Source organism: Oncorhynchus nerka, linkage group LG20 (genome assembly GCF_034236695.1).
Source record: "Oncorhynchus nerka isolate Pitt River linkage group LG20, Oner_Uvic_2.0, whole genome shotgun sequence".
NCBI classification, from domain to species: Eukaryota; Metazoa; Chordata; class Actinopteri; order Salmoniformes; family Salmonidae; genus Oncorhynchus; species Oncorhynchus nerka.
Genome location: NC_088415.1, coordinates 79,998,530 through 80,018,355, shown reverse-complemented (window position 1 = coordinate 80,018,355; position 19,826 = coordinate 79,998,530). Strand labels below are relative to the sequence as shown.

The following is a 19,826-nucleotide window of genomic DNA, read 5'->3' as shown; positions in this document are numbered from 1 at the left end:
GATGAGAGTGCTCTGAAATCGGAGTAGATAGCCAGAGCGAATTTACCAGCTACGTCTATTGACAGTTGTCGCAGTGACATCATGAACATTCTATTGAAATGGTTACTTGCATAGTGGAGTCTTTTGTTTAGACATGTAGCTATCTACATAGTTAAACAATTAACCATAATCCCTACTCATGAGGTAGCTATCATCCTTAGCTATCATACTCCAATCTTGGTCCTTCAGAAAGTGGCGAGCAACACTTATGCACTTCTACTATGTGATATTTTTAAAAAAAAGCTGCGTTAGAAAGTATTACCTACACATAATGACCAGCTCATGTTATAGTTACAAGCGTGCTACATGGCAGGCCAATCCGAACTCATATCTCGGCATATCCAGCCCATCCATTTTCTCAGCCAATCATGGCTAGCAGGACGGTTGCTGTCTTTTTCTGTGGCTAAATCAACTAGGCTCGTAATTTAACAATTGTATTCATATTTACAGATGGCATACAAGTTTGTAATTAAGGCACATGAAAGTTCACATGTTCCAGAATGCATTCCTGTTCAAATGGCTCTTCTGTGAGGTAGTCACGCGCGACATACGCCTAGTTTCCTGAAACGAGTCACATATAACAGACACTGAGTGTACCAAAACATTAGGAACACCTTCCTAATATTGAATTGCATACCCCCTTTTGCCCTTAGAACAGCCTCAATTCATCGGGGCATGGACTCTACAAGGTGTCGAAAGCGTTCCACAGTGATGTTGGCCCATGTTGACTCCGGTGCTTCCCACAGTTGTGTGAAGTTAGCTGGATGTCCTTTGGGTAGTGGACCATTCTTGATTCACACTGGAAACGGTTGAGTGTGAAAAACCCACTAGCGTTGCAGTTCTTGACAAAAATGTGTGTGCCTTGCACCTACTACAATGATCCGTTCAAAGGCACTTCAATATTTTGTCTTGCACATTCACCCTCTGAATGGCACAAATACACAATCCATGTCTCAATCGTGACAATCCGTCTTTAACTCGTCACTGACTGAAGTGGATTTAACGAGTGCCTTCAATAATACTATATACATCATCTAATACAATTTTTATTTATTTATTATAAATACCTCCACTTTGCCAGTTGAATGACAGCAGCCTGCACTCACATCTTGGATCTGGTTTGTGTGTTATCATGCGTTTCAATTACTATTATCTGTCTGGCACCAACCTCACACGCTGCCTTCAAGTCCCAGTTTGGGACCAGGACCAAAGGGAGGCTCATTTCAATTTGTGCTTGTCCTTCTGTTCTGCCCTTTGTCTGATCGTGCTCTCCGTGTGCACTGAAATGAACACAGACATGGTTTCCCTTTACACTGCGAAGAGCATTCAATTAGTATTAGTGTGCCGGTAATGGCTGTTTCCTTTTCTCTTCAGGTCCACCCCCCCTTCCCTCCTTTCCCTCATTTAGCACTGGTTGCTAATTGTGTTTGCCTTCAGAACAGAGGACCCTACTTTACATTTGTGCCAGTCTTGAAAGACTTGAACGTACCATGATAATTTGACTGGCAACTTGAATCAATGGGCACTGTGTGTCAGAGCCGGAGGCAATGCAGTATCAGAATCTATTCAGCATCAATGTGTCTCTGTTTTCACAGTGCATTTGCCTCCTTATCTGAACTAGGCCTAGGTGGTACTTTATTTATTGACGTTAATAATAACAACATAGGTTGTTGTCACAATCCGATGGTGTTTTGCCACAATTTGACATTTTCTCTCATTAGAGTTACACATTTAATTTCACTGTGAACATTTATACAATTATTGACTTTATGATTATGTACAGAGTGTAGAAATATATTTTTCTCTCCATAAACATGTAGCCTAAAGAAAAACATATGCTATATTAAAACACATCACAATTGCGTCCTACCATTGATGATTCTTCATAAAACAATTCCTACTGTATGTGCCTCAATGCCCTCTCTTATTTGCTTCTCTGTACTACCCTCAAACCCACGCAATACTGAGACCTCTGTGGTGTTGCATCGACATTGTCTAGTTCACAATAAGCTGTGATATTTAAAAAAAAAAAAATCACCTTTATTTAACCAGGTAGGCTAGTTGAGAACAAGTTCTCATTTGCAACTGCGACCTGGCCAAGATAAAGCATAGCAGTGTGAACAGACAACACAGAGTTACACATGGAGTAAACAATTAACAAGTCAATAACACAGTAGGAAAAAAAAAAAAGTCTATATACATTGTGTGCAAAAGGCATGAAGGTAGGCGAGTAATTACAATTTTGCAGATTAACACTGGAGTGATAAATGATCAGATGATCATGTACAGGTAGAGATATTGGTGTGCAAAAGAGCAGAAAAGTAAATAAATAAAAACAGTATGGGGATGAGGTAGGTAAAAATGGGTGGGCTATTTACCGATAGACTAGTGTATTAGTTCAATAAGACCGCACTACGTTAATGAGCTATGTTCAATGTGCCTACAAGAGCCGATGCCGGACAGGAGAAGCAGGTACGGGGAGTCAGACATTTATTGGGGAACAGACATAGAACAAGACAGGAGCAGCATCAGAGCACAGGTAACATGGACATATGACAAACAATGCAGCAGTGAGGGACAGAGCTGGGGAACTGACACATATAGGGGAGGTAATAAACAGGTGGTTGAGTGAGTCCAGGTGATCAGAGCAGGGAACTGACACATATAGGGGAGGTAATAAACAGGTGGTTGAGTGAGTCCAGGTGATCAGAGCAGGGAACTGACACATATAGGGGAGGTAATAAACAGGTGATTGAGTGAGTCCAGGTGAGTCCAATATCGTTAAAGCGCGTGACAAGGGAAGGCAGGTGTGCATAAATGATGGTGGCAGGAGTGCGTAATGCAGGGCAGCCTGGCGCCTGAAGAGTGGGAGCAGGCATGACAGTGCCATATAGTATCCTGTCCCTGAACCCGAGGGGGCAGACCCACGCTGCCATCTACTCAACGGCCGCGAAGAAGAACGAGAAGAAACGCTGGAATAGAAACCCAGAGAAGAGCTGTGATGGAAGTCCGTCATGTGTACCCTCTTCCCCATTTTTCATTATACTCATCATTATGTTCATCTCTATGGACAGAATTTTTTCCTGACCCAATGACAACACCAGGAAAAATCTAGACCCAGGCAAAAATAACTAGGGCCCTGCGTTTTCCCTGGAGAGGTCACTTAGTGAGAAAAAAAAACTGATCCGATGCTGTAGTTACGTTTATATCACAATCATTCAAAATGTCACAACTCCCTTTTCCTTCCTCATTGAAACCTTTTGGAGTGCCGATCAACAGTATCAGCTTCAATGGGACATGAATCAGAAAGACCAGGCCCAGCAGATGCTTCCCTAAATGTGTTTAATATTGCACATTTCCTCTGGTTATCGACTCATAGATCCAGCTTCAGAGGCTTCTAACCATATTCAAATGCACATTTTTAATGCCCCCCCGTCCCACCGCACCATGTGGCAAGTGTTCTACTATACAAAAAAATCTTGTTACCAGACACTGCATATTAATAAGCTGCTTAAATATGTCGGCAATTCCCAACACTAAGCATTTTGTCTAATTAATAATAATAGAGTCCCTAGATGTTGGATTAGACAAATCCTTTGCAGAATATAAATGCAACTGGTAATTTCGAGCGAAAATGTCAATGGTTATCCCTGTGGCGACCGTGGCGGGCGGTTGTAATTGGAATTGTAATTATGTTGCATTGTATAGCGCAAATGAGCTTGGCTAACATGTCAGAAGACTTTCCAGATGCAGGTCCTAAATCATAAAGGACTTTTCAACTGTCCACCTTGCTTCCCTCTCAACACCCTAAATTGGCATTGGCAAGGTTTCTTAATGAAAGCTTGTGCCTCTTCGTAACCCCGGCTGAAATGTCACTGAGGTGTTGGTTTTTGTAAGGGCTTTGTCTAATAAGGCTGACTCGCAGTGTACTCATTGTGCTGTCTAAGAGGTCAGAGGGAAAGGTTGATGGGGGGAGGAAGTGTAATGCACATGAGAAGAGGAAGAAGATCTCCACATGCTGTAGGATAGCTTAGCAATAGCAGGACCCCCCAGGATAAGTATTATCACCCCCCCCCTGCCCCCCTCATTGTACCTAGGGAGATGGAGGCTGGATGATAGACAGCCTTTCCCCTCAACAATTCATGTTAGAAGGAGACAAATACAGCTGATTACAATATGTAGACTAATCTGAGTACCCTGAGGGAAGGGAATGAGGGAGCGAGAGCAGCAATCTGCCAGAACGGGAACACATGGAGGGTTTTTGTGTTTTGATTTTTCCATACACATTATTATTAGTTCATCCTAAAGCACAAACATACCTGCTTTTAATATAATCAGCACAATTTAAGTACTGTTAATGCAGCCTTTAATGGTAACCCTCGCAAGGCTGCCAGCCCAGACAGCATCCCAAGCTGAGTACCCAGAGCTTGCGCAGACCAGCTGGCTGGAGTGTTTACGGACAGATTCAATCTCTCACTGTCCCAGTTTGTTGTCCCCACTTGCTTCAAGATGTCCACCATCATTCTTGTACCCAAGAAAGCGAAGGTAACTGAACTAAATGACTATCACTCCATAGCACTCACTTCTGTCATCATGAAGTGCTTTGAGAGGCTTGTTAAGGACCATATCACCTCCATCTTACCTGACACCCTAGACCCACTACAGATTGCATTCATCCCCAACAGATCCACAGATGATGCAATCGCCATTGCACTGCACACTGCCCTATCCCACCTGGACAAGAGGAGTACCTACTTGTAGGAATGCTGTTCATCGACAGCAGCTCAGCCTTCAACACCATATCCTCCAAGCTCATCACTAAGCTCAAGGCCCTGGGTCTGAACCCCTCCTTGTGCAGCTGGGTCCTGGACTTCCTAACGGGCCAAACCCAAGTGGTGAAGGTAGGCAGCAACATCTCCGCCATGCTGATACTCAATACGGGAGCCCCACAGGGGTGCATGCTCAGCCCATTTTGTACTCCCTGTTCACCGATGACTGCGTGGCCACACATGTCTCCAACACAATCATTAAGCTTCCAGACGACACAACAGGGGTAGGCCTGATAACCACCAATGACGAGACAGCCTACAGGGAGGAGGTGAGTGCCTTGGTGGAGTGGTTCCAGGAAAATAACCTTTCCCTTAACGTCAATAAAACAAAGGAGCTGATCGTGGACTACAGGAGACAGCAGTGAGAGCACTCCCCCACCCACATTGACGGGGCAGCAGTGGAGAAGGTCAAAAGCTTAACGTTCCTCCCTGTGCATATCACTGATGATGATATCATTGCCAAATTTATTTTGCAGTATTACTTTAGTGCCTTGTTGTAAACAGGATGCATGTTTTAGAGTATTTTTTTCTGTACAGGCTTCCTTCTTTTAACTCTCAATTAGGTTAGTATTGTGGAGTAACTACAATGTTATGTATCCATCCTCAGTTTTGTCCTATCACAGTCATTAAACGCTGTAACTGTTTTAAAGTCACCATTGGCCTCATGGTGAAATCCCTGAGGGGTTTCCTTTCTCTCTGGCAACTGAGTTAGGAAGGACACCTGTATCTTTGTAGTGACTGGGTGTATTGATACACCATCCAAATTGTAATTGATAACTTCACCAGGCTTAAAAGGATATTCAGTGTCTGTTTTTTATTACCCATCTTCCAATAGGTGCCCTTCTTTGCGAGGCATTGAAAAACCTCCCAGGTCTTTGTGGTTGAATCTGTGTTTGAAATTCACTGATAGACTGAGGGACCTTACAGATAATTGTATGTGTGGAGTGCAAAGATGAGGTAGTTATTCAAAAATCATGTCCAACACTATTATTGCATACAGATTGAGCACATGCAACTTATTATGAGACTTGCTAAAATACTTTTTACTCCTGAATGTATTTAGGCTTGCCATATCAAAGGGGTTGAATACTTATGGACTCAAGACATTTCAGCTTTTCATTTTGTATTAATTTGGCCGCTGGCCAAACTAAGCAATCGGTGGAGAAAGCCCTTGGTCAGGGAGGTGACCAGGAACCCGATGGCAGTGGTGGAAAGTACTTAATTAAAAATACTTTAAAGTACTACTTAAGTAGTTTTTTGGGGTATCTGTACTTTACTTTACTACTTATATTGTTGACAACTTTTACTTTTACTTCACTACATTCCTAATGAAAATAACGTACCTTTTACTCCTTACATTTTCCTTGACACCCAAAAGTACTAGTTACATTTTGAATGCTTAGCAGGCCATGAAAATTGTCTAATTCACACACTTATCAAGAGAACATTCCTGGTCATCCCTAATGCCTCCGATTTGGCAGACTAACTAAACATAAATGCTTAGTTTGTAAATTATGTCTGAGTGTTGAAGTGTGCTGGGTGACTTTCACTTTTACTTGAGTCATTTTCAATCTTTTACTCAAGTATGACAGTTGGGTACTTTTTCCATGATCACTCTGACAGACCTCCAGTGTTCTTCTTCTTCCTTCTTCCAGAAGGACAACCATCTCTGCAGTACTCCACCAATCAGGCCTTTATGGTAGTGGCCAGACGGAAGAAACCCCTATGTAAAAGGCACATGATAGCCCGCTTGGAGTTTGCCAAAAGGCATCTAAAGTACACTCCGACCATGAGTAACAAGATTCTCTGGTCTGATGAAACCGAGATTGAACTCTTTGGCCTGAATGCCAGGTGTCCTGTCTGGAGGAAACCTGGCACCATCCCTACGGTGAAGCATGGTGGTGGCAGCATCATGCTGTGGGGATGTTTTTCAGCAGGGACTGGGAGACTAGTCAGGATCGAGGGAAAGATGAACGGAGCAAAGTATAGAGAGATCTTTGATGAAAACCTGCTCCAGAGTGCTCGATCCCAATAAAAGGTGTTATTACATGCTCCACTAAGGCAGTTATTCATCTTATAACTTGTCCTTGTGGTAAAAATTATGTAGGTAAAACTAAGCGCGAATTAAAAGTACATATCTCAGAGCATCGTAGCACCATTAGGTGTAAAACCTTTACTTATCCAGTTGCGGCCCACTTCTTGGAGGCAGGCCACTCGATTTCGTCTCTGCGTTACATTGGCATCGAACATGTCACCCTCCCTAGGAGAAGGGGTGACCTTGATAATTTATTGTTAAAATGAGAGGCTGCCTGGATCTTTAATTTAAAGACCCTTGCGCCCTTCGATCTCAACGTAGACTTTGATCTGAAGCCATTCTTGTGATTATTGTGACTTTGCCATTGTAATTGTTTGTAAACTTGTGTAGTTAAATTAATCTATGAGCGTATGCTGTCCATTTGTTGTTTGTATGCTGTTCTTTGTATGACATTTTAATATTTTATTATTAACCAATGACATTAGGCGACTCTTGGCCATGATTACAGACACCTGTGTCTTTTGACACTATATAAACAAGTCATCCCGCAGTGTTTGTGATTATACCCTGATGAAGACAGCTTGGCTGTCGAAACGTTGGTATTACATTTTTGCATCTGAGCTCCTAGAGTGTGCGGCTCTCTTTTATTTTCAAGTTTCTACTCCGCTAGCCAGCACCTCGTCTTAATAGGTGTGCGTTTCTTTTTCTTCTAGACCAGAGTGCTCAGGACCTGAGACTGGGGCGAAGGTTCACCTTCCAATAAGACAAGACCCTAAGCACACAGCCAAGACATTGCAGGAGTGGCTTTGGAACAAGTCTCTGAATGTCCTTGAGTGGGCCAGCCAGAGCCGAGACTTGAACCCGATCAAACATTTCTGGAGAGACCTGAAAATAACTGTGCAGCGACGCTCCCCATCCAACCTGACAGAGCTTGAGAGGATCTACAGAGAAAAATTGGAGAAACTCCCCAAATACAGGTGTGCCCTCACTTGTAGCCTCATATGCAAAAAGACTTGAGGTGCGTCAACACCTTTGGCAGCATACGTATTCAGAGTAAATGGTCTGAATACTTACAGTAAGGGCAAAAAGTATTTGATCCCCTGCTGATTTTGTACGTTTGCCCACTGACAAAGAAATGATCAGTCTATAATTTTAATGGTAGGTTTATTTGAACAGTGAGAGACAGAATAACAACAATAAAATCCAGAAAAACATGTCAAAAATGTTATAAATTGATTTGCATTTTAATGAGGGAAATAGGTATTTGACCCCCTCTCAATCAGAAAGATTTCTGACTCCCAGGTGTCTTTTATACAGGTAACGAGCTGAGATTAGGAGCACACTCTTAAAGGGAGTGCTCCTAATCTCAGTTTGTTACCTGTATAAAAGACACCTGTCCACAGAAGCAATCAATCAATCAGATTACAAACTCTCCACCATGGCCAAGACCAAGGATGTCAGGGACAATATTGTAGACCTACACAAGGCTGGAATGGCCTACAAGACCATCGCCAAGCAGCTTGGTGAGAAGGTGACAACAGTTGGTGCGATTGGAAGAAACACAAAAAAACTGTCAATCTCCCTCAGCCTGGGGCTCCATGCAAGATCTCACCTTGTGGAGTTGCAATGATCATGAGAACGGTGAGGAATCAGCCCAGAACTACACAGGAGGATCTTGTCAATGATCTCAAGGCAGCTGGGACCATAGTCACCAAAAAAACAATTGGTAACACACTACGCCGTGAAGGATTGAATTCCTGCACATATACATGCCCGTCTGAAGTTTGCCAATGAACATCTGAATGATTCAGAGGACAACTGGGTGAAAGTGTTGTGGTCAGATGAGACCAAAATGGAGCTCTTTGGCATCAACTCAACTCGCCGTGTTTGGAGGAGGAATGCTGCCTATGACCCCAAGAACACCATCCCCACCGTCAAACTTGGAGGTGGAAACATTATGCTTTGGGGGTGTGTTTCTGCTAAGGGGACAGGACAACTTCACCGCATCAAAGGGACGATGGACGGGGCCATGTACCGTCAAATCCTGGGTGAGAACCTCCTTCCCTCAGCCAGGGCATTGGAAATAGGTCGTGGATGGGTATTCCAGCATGACAATGACCCAAAACACAATGCCAAGGCAACAAAGGAGTGGCTGAAGAAGAAGCACATTAAGGTCCTGGAGTGGCCTAGCCAGTCTCCAGACCTTATTCCCATAGAAAATTTGTGGAGGGAGCTGAAGGTTCGAGTTGCCCCACATCAGCCTCGAAACCTTAATGACTTGGAGAAGATCTGCAAAGAGGAGTGGGACAAAATCCCTCCTGAGATGTGTGCAAACCTGGTGACCAACTACAAAAAATGTCTGACCTCTGTTATTGCCAACCAAGGGTTTTGCCACCAAGTACTAAATCATGTTTTGCAGAGGGGTCAAATACTTATTTCCCTCATTAAAATGCAAATCAATTTATAACATTTTTGACATGCGTTTTTCTGGATTTTTGTTGTTGTTATTCTGTCTCTCACTGTTCAAATAAACCTACCATTAAAATCATAGACTGATCATTTCTTTGTCAGTGTGCAAACATACAAAATCAGCAGGGGATCAAATACTTTTTTCCCTCACTGTAGGTAAATGTGATATTTCTTTGTCGTTTTAGTGGTTTTCTTCCTCTTCTGATGAGGAGTATGAAGGATCGGACCAATGTGCAGCGTGGTAAGTTTTCATGTTATTTATTGGAACAGAAACACTAAACAAAATAACAAAGAGAGTGAAACGAAAACGAAACAGTTCTGTCTGGTGCAGACACACAAAGACAGAAAACAACTACCCACATCCATAGTGGGGAAACAGGCTGCCTAAGTATGGTTCTCAATCAGAGACAACGATAACCAGCTGCCTCTGATTGAGAACCATACCAGGCCTAAACATAGAAACACAACACCTAGACATACAACATAGAATACCCACCCACATCACACCCTGACCAAACTAAAAATAGAAACATACAAAGCAATCTACGGTCAGGGCGTGACAGTTGTTTTTGTAATACATTTGGCAAAAATGTCTACAAACCTGTTTTTAATATCTCATTATGGGGTATTGTGTGTTGATTGATGAGGGGGAAAAAAATATTGAATACATTTTAGAACAAGACTGTAACATAATAAGTACTTTCCGAATGCACATTATCAAGCAAATCACACATTATCCAGATACTAATTGTTAGCACTTGGTGGTCTATAGCAGCTTCCCACAAGAATGGGCTTTATGTGAGGCAGGTTTAGATTTGAAGCTCAATTTATTACATACCAAATGTGAGGTAGGGATTTTTTTATATCGCCATTTAAAAGTACATATCAATTATCAGCGTGTCCCAAGGTGTGTATGATGGTGGAGGCAAGTGAAATAACATTATATATGCATTAGCTTTATAAAGTCTCCCACCACACTCCCTATCCAACTCCCCTCCACTCTCCACTCCCTTCCCAAATACTTCCCTTCTCTTTAATCTAAAATGGGCCTACTGTGCTGCCTGTATTTACTCTCCCATTGCGCATCATTAAGAGGATTAAGTCAGTGAACAGTGTATAGGCCTGAACTGTGTTAGGTTATTAAATAAAGGAAACAGCTTATGGGGAACTTTGTCGACGTTATAAAACGGATCCCTATAGATTCCCTTCAGATAATGTAAACCGTGTCGCGTTACTGTGTTAAATAGCTCAAATTAATCATCCTTATTTGAAACAGGAATTTATAAGAGGCCTGTATCTTTGGCTATAGTGCATTACTCAGTGGTGTACTCATCCTAAAAGGTCATATATAAAACCGCATTCCATTGCTACGGTACATTACAATGAATAAGTACGCAATGCGTTCAGATTTTATAGTATTTCTTCTGCTTCTGTTTCTTGGGATGGACTCGTCATCTACAGTATCTGATATATCTCTCTATCTCTCTCTCTTTTCCTTTCTTTTTGTATTTTTCTCTCTTTCTCTCTCTCTTGCTCTCTCTCTCTCGCACTCACCCCTCTCTTTCTCCAGAGCTGTGTGAAGTTGGAGAACAACTTTGACGATATCAAGCACATGACTCTAAGGCGAACACGGGGCACTCTGTGAGGCGTTCAGGTGAAAGAAGGAGGTGGAAATGAGAAGAGGGGAATGGGTCGCCATGGAAACGTCACCATCGCAATAACATGAGTGGTGATGGAGGGGTTTGGGGGGAGGTGTTCTTAGTCATTCCTAATTATTGGGGGAACAAATTAGTTTTATAGTCACCATTCAGCCTCTCCCTCTCGGAGGGATTCATTTGTCTGTAGGGGAACGCCAAGATTGGCTACATGCTGGAAAAAATGTAAATGTTTAATTTGTTGAAAATAATGCTTATGTGGAGTCCCCAGGCAGTATCGGAGTACTTTAAGCAGTGAATCATAAGGGTGTTTGCAATTAGAGCTTGAGATTTATTTAGCAGTCATTGGAAATCACAGGAGGGAGACCTTTGACACTGTGACAAGATTGCCAATCTGTTCTCTCGTGTGAAGACGGTTGCTTTTTTAACACATGGCTAGGTACATCGCGGACTGATTTCATTCCACGGGGACAAATGACATGAACACATCTCAAAGTCTGTCGTAAGTAGAAGTACATTTAATTACATTGCCAATACATATAAATAGACTGTTCGTACCAACTCATTACAAGCAATTTTCAGTAGCATACAGTACTGCATATGGTGAGGTTTTTATACTTGTGAATACAGTTGGAGCAGCCAATAATACTTTCCAAGGTTCATAGTTTTGAAACAAGATAGCAGTAGTACTTTTCTATGGAACATAATTTGGGTCTTTGCGTGTCAAATAAGCTTGTTGACCAATCAGGACCTGAATATGATTGCACATAATAATTTAACATGTTCAACAATTTTGTACGTAGTCATTACACATTGATTACACTATCACTCCTATTTCATATGTCACAACGATTCATCGATACCTATGTTATGATGCTGTTAATGTTTTGTCTTGCGCACCTGCCGCTGCAATCTCTGGGACAGTGCTGGTCAGAAACACACTTCCCCAAGCTCTGGGACAGTGCTGGTCAGAAACACACTTCCCCAAGCTCTGGGACAGTGCTGGTCAGACACACACTTCCCCAAGCTCTGGGACAGTGCTGGTCAGACACACACTTCCCCAAGCTCTGGGACAGTGCTGGTCAGAAACACACTTCCCCAAGCTCTGGGACAGTGCTGGTCAGACACACACTTCCCCAAGCTCTGGGACAGTGCTGGTCAGACACACACTTCCCCAAGCTCTGGGACAGTGCTGGTCAGAAACACACTTCCCCAAGCTCTGGGACAGTGCTGGTCAGACACACACTTCCCCAAGCTCTGGGACAGTGTTGGTCAGACACACACTTCCCCAAGCTCTGGGACAGTGTTGGTCAGACACACACTTCCCCAAGCTCTGGGACAGTGATAGGCAGAAACACACTTCCCCAAGCTCTGGGACAGTGCTGGTCAGAAACACACTTCCCCAAGCTCTGGGACAGTGCTGGTCAGACACACACTTCCCCAAGCTCTGGGACAGTGCTGGTCAGACACACACTTCCCCAAGCTCTGGGACAGTGCTGGTCAGACACACACTTCCCCAAGCTCTGGGACAGTGCTGGTCAGACACACACTTCCCCAAGCTCTGGGACAGTGCTGGTCAGAAACACACTTCCCCAAGCTCTGGGACAGTGCTGGTCAGACACACACTTCCCCAAGCTCTGGGACAGTGCTGGTCAGACACACACTTCCCCAAGCTCTGGGACAGTGCTGGTCAGAAACACACTTCCCCAAGCTCTGGGACAGTGCTGGTCAGACACACACTTCCCCAAGCTCTGGGACAGTGTTGGTCAGACACACACTTCTCCAAGCTCTGGGACAGTGTTGGTCAGACACACACTTCCCCAAGCTCTGGGACAGTGATAGGCAGAAACACACTTCCCCAAGCTCTGGGACAGTGCTGGTCAGAAACACACTTCCCCAAGCTCTGGGACAGTGCTGGTCAGACACACACTTCCCCAAGCTCTGGGACAGTGCTGGTCAGACACACACTCCCCCAAGCTCTGGGACAGTGTTGGTCAGACACACACTTCCCCAAGCTCTGGGACAGTGTTGGTCAGAAACAAAGCCAGCTAGCTGATGGATGCAAACAGTGTTCTCCCCCCAAACGATGGCAAAATGATATAATCTGTTTCAGTAGCTATAGTTAGCTAGCTAATTATGTAACGAGGTGTCATCTAAAATACCCCTAATTTATAAAACAGTTTTTGTAGTTGGTTGATGAAAGTCGGACCCGGTCCAGTCAAGCCACACTAGCCAGATGAAGCTAGCTAGTTGTTCACCGTGTTTTCGTTTAGCGTCAGTTGTTGGCTAATCAGCCGGTCACACACTCATTTTCAGGCAGCTACATTTTCCACTTCATATTAACTAGGCTACTTTTCTTTTTAAAGTTTCAATTCGCTAGTTCGTTGAGCCCTCTCCCGCTAGATTGAACGATATGCATCTTCTAGTGATCTTTTACAAAGCGAGGATGACAGGGAAACGCAGCAGAGAGGAGGAGGCAAAGTGAGAGGTTTTACTCTCCCCAAAATAAACCTAATGCGTTTCTATGGGTTTATGTTGTACCTAAACTGCCTTCCCACCTTTGGGACAACGACTCCCATTATTTGGGCGGAGACATAAACATATTGTCATTATATACAGATCTCTGGTTGCAGTCTAATTTCTTACATGGCGGAGGGAGAAAGAGCATGATGCTCGTGAATTTGCACGTCCTATGTAATGTAAGTACTAACGATGAGTCTAAATCCAATAGCCTAGTTATTGTTTTCTGACACAATTGTTTATCACATAGGCAGCTACGCAGAGTCATGGCGCCAAGTAGGCCTAAGATATTTACTGTGCGTTGATTGACAACTGAACAGCAAGTGTTGACTAGTTTATAAAAGGTGTCGAACTGACTGAATATCCCTTTGTCATTCATAAATCATGAAACGGGGTTACACACTGAGTATACAAAACATTAAGAACACCTGCTCATTCCATGACAGCCTGACCAGGTGAATGCAGGTGAAAGCTATGATCCCTTATTGATGTAACTTGTTAAATCCATTTCAATCGTTGTAGATGAAGGGGAGGAGACAAGTTAATGAAGGATCTTTGGCTACTTTGAAGAATCTCAAATTTAACATATATTTTGATTTGTTTAACACATTTTTGGTTACTACATGATTGCATGTGTTATTTTACAGTTTTGATGTCTTCACTTTTATTCTACAATGTAGAAAATAGTAAAAATAAAGAAAAACTACATGGTACTACATATTTACATATTCATTGTTGGACATAAAACACTGCAAAACCACCAGGGAGTGATTTTATTTTTGGAAATATTTTGCCAAGTATTCCCACCATAATAGAGATGAAAATGTAAGCACCCAAGGCTGTGTTACAACCGGCTGTGACCGGGAGACCCATGAGGCGGCGCACAATTGGCCCAGCGTCATCCGGGTTAGGAGAGGGTTTAGCCGGCCGGGATTTCCTTGTCCCATCGCACTCAAGCGAATCCTTGTGGCAGGCCAGGTGCCTGCAAGCTGACTTCGGTAGCCAGATGGACAATTTTTTCTCCGCCAGATTTGTGCGGGTGGCTTCCGGATTAAGCGAGCAGTGTGTCAATTTGCAGTCTCCAAATTATTTGTCATTATGTTCCGGACCCACGACCATGCACAAAAACAGCCCTGAGTTACAGTACATATAAGGAAATCAGTCAATTGAAATTAATTAATTAGGACCTAATCTATGGATTTCACATGACTGGGAATACAGATATGCATCTGTTGGTCACAGGTAGGGGCGTGGATGAGAAAACTAGTCAGTATCTGGTGTGACCACCATTTGTCTCATGCAGCGCGACACATCTCCTTCGAATAGAGCTAATCAGGCTGTTGATTGTGGCCTGTGGAATGTTGTCCCTCTCCTCTTCAATGGCTGTGCGAAGTTGCTGGATATTGGCGAGAACTGGAACACGCTGTCATCCTGGGCTTTTGTGGTTACATCTGGTCTGCGTTTATGAGGCCGGTTGGACGCACTGACAAATGATCTGAAACAACATTGGACATGACTTATGGTAGAGAAATGAACATTCAATTCTCTGGCCACAGCTATGGTGGATATTCCTGCAGTCAGCATACCAATTGCACGCTCCCTCAAAACTTGAGACAGCTGTGGCATTGTGTTGAGTGGGGCAAAACTGCACATTTTAGAGTGGCCTTTTATTGTCCCCAGCACAATGATCATGCCGTTTAGTCAGCTTCTTGATATGCAACACCTGTCAAGTGGATGGATTACTCACAGGGATGTAAACAAATTGGTGCACAGAATTTGAGAGAAATAATATTTGTGTGCATAAGGAACATTTCTGGGGGAAAAAAATTCAGCTCATGAAACATGGGACCGACACTTTACATGTTGTGTTTATATTGTTGTTCGGTGTAGTTGATGAGCCAATGCATTAGAATGTACTAGAGGCCACTAAAATATAGTTATTTTGGGATGCCTGGCTGGCTACTTTTTTGTATTTGACTGGGTAATCTATCTACTTGTGGAAAACACTGTTGTCATAACATTAGCTTGGGCTAACAGGGCTAGGTAGATGGCTAGCTTGTTTAGTTTATTATCTATGTGTTGGACAACTGAGTATTTAAAAAAAAAATGGCTCGTTTGACCCTGATCTCATGTCAAATGCTCACGCATTCGGTCGAACAAATACTAGCTTATTTTGTGCACCAATTTGGCTTTCTCTGCTCTTAACCATGTTCTGAACACCTCCAAAACAAAGGTCATATGGTTTGGGAAGAAGAATGCCCATCTCCCCACCAGTGTGATTACTACCTCTGAGAGTTTAGAGCTTGAGGTACTCACCTCATACAAGTACTTGGGAGTATGGCTAGATCTGCAGGTAAGGGTGCTCTCGAGTGCCTAGATGTTCTTTACCATTCGGCCATCAGATTTGCCACCAATGCTCCTTATAGGACACATCACCAGTACTCTTTACTCCTCTGTAAACTGGTCATCTATGTATACACATCGCAAGATCCACTGGTTGATGCTTATTTATAAAACCCTCTTAGATCTCACTCCCACCTATCTGAGATACCAACTGTAGCCCTCATCCTCCACATGCAACACCCGTTCTGCCAGTCACGTTCTTTTAAAGGTCCCCAGAGCGCACACATCCCTGGGTCGCTCCTTATTTCAGTTCGCTGCAGCTAGCGACTGGAACGAGCTGCAAAAAACACTCAAACTGGACAGTTTTATCTCAATCTCTTCATTCAAGGACTCAATCAATGACACTCTTACTGAGAGTTGTGGCTGCTTTGCGTGATGTATTATTGTCTCTACCTTCTTGCCCTTTGTGCTGTTGTCTGTGCCCAATAATGTTTGTAGCATGTTTTGTGCTGCTACCATGTTGTGTTGCTACCATGTTGTTGTTATGTTGTGTTGCTACCATGTTGTTGTTATGTTGTGTTGCTACCATGTTGTTGTTATGTTGTGTTGCTACCATGTTTTGTTTTCATGTGTTGCTGCCATACTATGTTGTTGTCTTAGGTCTCTCTTTTTGTAATGTTATTGTGTCTTTCTTGTTGTGATGTGTGTTTTGTCCAATATTTTTATTTTATTTGACATTTTTAATCCCCCCCCGTAGGAGGCCTTCTGCCTTTTGGTAGGCCATAATTGTAAATAAGGACTTGTTCTTAACTGACTTGCCTAGGTAAATAAAGGTTAAATAAATCAATAAAATATATATATATTACCATTGCAGTATCGTAAACACATAGTAAACACATTGCGGCCATAGTGCGTGCTCGTTTGCAGACTGACTGTAGTGGTGGCACCTGCTTGTGCATGCAAATTCAGCACACACAACATTCTACAATAGCATTTTGTTATTTGACGCGTCATATTAAACACGTATTCGATGCATCACATAGGGATATGTATGTGTTTATTCTTTTACACATAAAGGCCCGAACATCTTTCCATTCTTTTCACACAGTGCTTTTAATCAATACCCATCGGAACTGTTTTGAAACAGAAAGGGAACTTTATTCTTTTGGACAATGCTTCTCTCTGTTTGCTGAGTCAACACAACCAGAGTAGTGGTAAGGTCAGTTGGGCTGTAAGGTAAAGCGTAAGGTATGGCGTTGTGACATCTAACTTGTGTGTGGTGTTAATGTTACTAACATTTGTTTTCCTTTCACAGTGTGGGATGAGGGGGAGGGATAGAGAGAGACAAGAGAGACAGACACACTGGTGGCAGTACACTCCATGGTCTGTACCGAGGACTATACCGTGTTAACCTAGCTAAATGTATCTGTGTGAGCGGGCTAGGATCTTCCACACTGTGAGGGACCTGCAATGCTTATGAAAAATGCAGGTTCCCTGACAGCTAATAATGTCTGACATCAAAGTCCAGCTGGCGTGCCTTCACCTCTCCGTGGCTAAGGAAGGGATGGAGAGTCATAGGGAGTGGGGGAGGGGATCTTCCTAGGGTAGGGACTAGGGAGATTGAGTGGTGTGTGTGTGTGGGTGCGTGTGTGTTCCTCCTAGGGTAGGGAGATTGAGGAGTTGAGGGTGAGGGACGGGGGGTTGTGGGGGTTGTGGGGCTGGTGGGGAGTGTTGTCAGGGGCCACGGACTCCCGCGGCTTGCTGACACCATGTTCTCATTACTTATGTTGAGTCATCCAGGATCCAGGAAGTGGATCCCTTGTTAAGGCCTGGGCACCATTAGTTCTCAGCAACAGGTTTGTGCAATTATCGACACAGCATACAGACACGGCTTAGGGTGAGGAGGGTTGGGCATGGGTTGTTTAATGAAGAACTCTATGTAGACTAGATAGAAACAGGAGAAAAAGAGTGTACATGCAGAATTCCAAAACGCTACACTCGTAGAAAAAATGTGCTATCTCGAATCAAAAAGGGTTCTTCAGCTGTTCCCATAGGATAACTGAAGAAACAATTTTGGTTCTAGGTAGAACTTATTTGGTTCCAGGTAGAACCCTTTCCACAGAGAGTTCTACATGGAAGCTAAAACAGGTTCTAACTGGAACCAAAAAGGGGTCTAATTTGAACCAAAAGGGGTTCTCCTATGGGGACAGCTGAAGAACCCTATTGGAAACTCTTTTGTAAGAGTGTATATCCACCAATTTTCACATTTGTGTTTTTCATGAGAAATGAGTGCTTATGGCTACCTTTATGTATGTGTAAAATATTACTGTCCTCAGGTTTTTTATTCATAGATGTCAGATGGGTATTACTAGCAATCCATTGTTTGGATGGAATGGAATTTTCGCATTCCGTATATTTAACATATAAATTCAACAGATCACAAATCTAGCCTTATGCTAGTGTTTTGGTTAGAGTTAGGATCTTTTCCCAAATGGCACCCTATTCCCTATACAGTGCACACCTTTTGACTAGAGCCCAAATCTCATATTACACTACTGATACATTTACATACAGTGCACACCTTTTATACAGTGCACACCTTTTGACTAGAGCCCAAATCTCATATTACACTACTGATACATTTATATATATATATATATATATATATATATATATATATATGTGTATATATGTGTATATATATATACATATATATATATATATATACATATATATATATATATATATATATATATTATTTACAATTAGCTCATTCAACCCCCTCCTCTCCCCTGTAACTATTCCCCAGGTCGTGGCTGCAAATGAGAACGTGTTCTCAGTCAACTTACCTGGTAAAATAACGGATAAATAAAACATGTTTTTAAAAAATATATACATTTAATATTGATGTCACAAATGTATAGTTTCTACAGTTCTTTTCGTCACATTTGACTGTGTAAAAACCTTGCAGTGCTAGCTACTTTTTTCTCTGAGAGTGAGGCAGATTTCTCTTATTTTGTAACAAAATGTTGTTTCATTTCAGAGAGACAAACAATCTAGTGATATGTTTCAAACAAATACATGTCTGTCATTTAACAACCCTGTGCCACGATTAGATGTCAAAATAATGTCTGAAAATTGATATATAGCATTTTGGAATTAAACTCTTCACATGTATTGTATATATACAGTACAAGATAATGTTATGTGGTGTGTAGGGTATTGTCTGTAGAGGGCTCGCCATTTGGCTCATTTTTCTGTCATCTCTTTTTTCCCCTTTATAAAAATCAACGTTGAGTATTTGAAGCCGCTAAGGACCCTGTGACCAGACAAAAAGGCTTTCAACACAGAGACACTGAAACCCTGGCAATTGAAGTAAAAATGCGATCATTAGTCCCCGAGACATTACGTTGTTGCTAATTAGGAAGAGCAACACATCGTCTTCCTCAAAGACTCCATTAGGCTACCGACTGAAGTCCCGTGCCTCTCTTCTCCCCTCCTCTCCCCTCCCCTCCACTCCTTCCTCTCTTTGGCATCACACCAGGACAAAGAAACATGGATTCATTATGAGAAGAAGATAAGAAAGTGTCCCTTTCCACTGCATAACTTACCAGCACAAGTAGCTAGAGACAGCAGGACGTAGAGAGGAGAGAGGAGAGAGAGAGGAGGGGTACTTTAATACTGAAGCCAATCTTAATTGGTCACGTCCTACGGCAGCTTGTATAATTAAGATGACAGTGCCTGGATGTGGAGTGGACGGTCTCGAAGGTCTCGTCTCGTCCCTCCAGACATTTGTGACACGCTCCCCAGAGCTCTCATTACAACGATGCCCGGCGATGGCTTTTATAACAGGGCCCCTGTCCCATTTGAAGGAGTGAGCAGATCCCCAGAAGCTTTAGTCTGTTGAAGCAATTTAAAGACATTCATGTCCAAGTA

At 42.8% G+C, this 19,826-nt stretch overlaps 1 pseudogene; it reads left to right on the top strand.

The window, feature by feature from the left end:
• Positions 1–2,916: 2,916 nt before the first annotated feature.
• The window catches only part of LOC115101585 (dihydropyrimidine dehydrogenase [NADP(+)]-like), a 125,189-nt pseudogene continuing 108,279 nt past the window's right edge, over positions 2,917–19,826 (top strand).